This window comes from Megalopta genalis, unplaced genomic scaffold, assembly GCF_051020955.1.
Source record: "Megalopta genalis isolate 19385.01 unplaced genomic scaffold, iyMegGena1_principal scaffold0091, whole genome shotgun sequence".
In the NCBI taxonomy this organism is placed as follows: Eukaryota; Metazoa; Arthropoda; class Insecta; order Hymenoptera; family Halictidae; genus Megalopta; species Megalopta genalis.
Genome location: NW_027476160.1, coordinates 585,001 through 587,500, shown reverse-complemented (window position 1 = coordinate 587,500; position 2,500 = coordinate 585,001). Strand labels below are relative to the sequence as shown.

Sequence of the window (2,500 nt, the reverse complement as noted above, 5' to 3'; positions counted from 1 at the left end):
AAGGGAAGTCGGCAAATTGGATCCGTAACTTCGGGATAAGGATTGGCTCTGAGGAGCGGGGCGTGTCGGGCTTGGTCGGGAAGCGGGTCTGGCTGACGTGCCGGGCCTGGGCGAGGTGAACGGCTCTCGTGGCTGGGATCCGAGCTCGGTCCCGTGCCTTGGCCTCCCGCGGATCTTCCTTGCTGCGAGGCTTCCGTGGCGTTTCCCATCGGTGCGGTCGTCCTCTTCGGCCGCCATTCAACGCTCAGCTCAGAACTGGCACGGACTAGGGGAATCCGACTGTCTAATTAAAACAAAGCATTGCGATGGCCCCCACGGGTGTTGACGCAATGTGATTTCTGCCCAGTGCTCTGAATGTCAACGTGAAGAAATTCAAAAAAGCGCGGGTAAACGGCGGGAGTAACTATGACTCTCTTAAGGTAGCCAAATGCCTCGTCATCTAATTAGTGACGCGCATGAATGGATTAACGAGATTCCCATCTGTCCCTATCTACTGGCGGTGGCGGTCTGTGGCCACCCAGGGCGGGAGATAACCCCCGAACTAGCCCTCGCGTAGGAGGGTTGATCGGCCGAGTCGATGGGTGTATCGGCGATGAAGGCATTAGAGACCGTCAGTGCGTCGTACATGTAGTACTTCGCATAATGGCGAGGCCCTGATTTAGCATAAGGGCTGTGGCGTGTTCTTTGTACAGCACTGTATGTGCTGTATGACTTCCGACTGGGGAACTGTTGTCACTCGTGGCATCAGTTCCCCAGTTTACGTTAAACGGTTTTTCAGACCGTTTTTCGTGGGCGGAACACGCCACTAGACAACACTCCGCTGGGCTCAGGAATACATGGGATGCAATCAATCCCCTGGGCAACCCAGGCCGCAAGGGGCAAACGTGCCCTAGCCACACTTGAGCCTCCACGAAAAAGGTACCGCTGGATAGCTCGTGTTCTTAAATACGCAGCGAACTGAACGAAGTGTGGTGGAGAGGAAGAGGCAGCCTCTCCGACTGCTGTCTCCCACGTGTTTGCCGTGCGTGGCGACCCTTGTCGTCGGAAAAGAGGATCCTGGGATCTGAGGGGGCCCTCTCCTGCGGGTGAGACGTCCCCAACACGTACCTTTGGCCTCTGCTTCGGCTAGATGGGCGGCTGGACGAGAAAAGCAGCCCTGGTCCAGTCAATCGGCTTGGAACGACCACACGCTTCGGGCAAGTGGGTTCTGCTGGGCGAGGACGCGGGCTGGGTAAGGAAACCGACCCAGCCAGCAGACTATATTCGGTGCGTAGCCCTAACTCAGCCTTTGGCGGGTTCCAAATTGTGCGGGTCGGTGGTGGCCGGGGAGCGCACTGGATGAAAGACCAAGACACATTATGGGTCTGAACAAAATTAATGAACAAAAAACTAAGCGTCCAAAGACGACGGGTCCAGCTCCTACTCGGAGTGAAGCCGTCGCCGCAGACGCGGGAACTGCAAATGCAGCTGTCAGTCCCCCCGCGTCTGTGAGAAAGACAAGATCCGGGAAGGTGATTAATATCGCCAATCCTCGTGTGATCTTGCAAAGATGTGTGACTCCCACGCGAGCGGTCTCGGTGAAAACCGAGCCCACGGTAGAAGGTACGCCGGACACCGGTAACGTGGAAGTAATCGAACGAGTCGGAGACACGTCACTCGTGAAGGTGCAGTCGGCACCCGAGCGTGTCGAGGACCCTACTGGTGACGGTTGGCAAACCGTCACCAAAAAGACGAAGCGAGCCAAGCCGGGCGCACCCACCGGCAAGGCCGCAGTAAACCGGGCCAGGAGACCGAAGGGGACGTTCTCCGGGCAGAAGGTACGGCCTCTCGATCTCGTAAGAGACGAAGCCTTTAGGCGAGTGTCCGAAATACGGACCTTTTGCTTTCGACCTGAGTCGAAAGTCAATAAGGAGTCCGGGTCAAAGATACTCGCCGAGGTTGAGGCACTCAACGAGCTGGTCCAGGAGCTTATTCAACGGAATAGCTTCGTCGAAGGGCAGCTCGCCGCGGTCAGGGCGGACCTAAAAGCGCGTCCTGCCGTAATGAGTGCGATGCGACCTGGGCCGTCCAAGGGAACTCTCCCGAAGACGGCCTGCAACGCCGCGCAGTCGACTTACGCCCATGTGAACAAAGTCGACTGCAAAGGAGCTTCTCCGGAAGCGGGGAGACGGCCACAATCGCAGCATGTGGTAAAAATCTTCCCGCCGAAGGAAAAAGGACAGAGCAGCGAAGTTACGAAGGTTACTGTTCTGTCGCTCGTTAAACCAGCGAAGGAGGCGATCCGAATTAAGTCGGTCCGACGCATCCACTCCGGTGGCATCGTCGTCGAGACCGACCGAAAGGAGGACCTGCAAGCCTTCGTTGGCAATAAGAAGCTCCGGAGCGCGGGTCTGTCCGTCTCCTTACCTACCAAGCGGGACCCCGAGGTTTTAGTTTACGACGTCCCGCGTCGGATGGGTAAGGACGAAATTGCCTCCAGTATTTGGAGGCAAAATCTCTG

General features: G+C 57.1%; 1 pseudogene; it reads left to right on the top strand.

The window, feature by feature from the left end:
- LOC143262127 (large subunit ribosomal RNA) overlaps nucleotides 1–2,500 on the top strand; it is a 6,913-nt pseudogene that overhangs the window by 2,470 nt on the left and 1,943 nt on the right.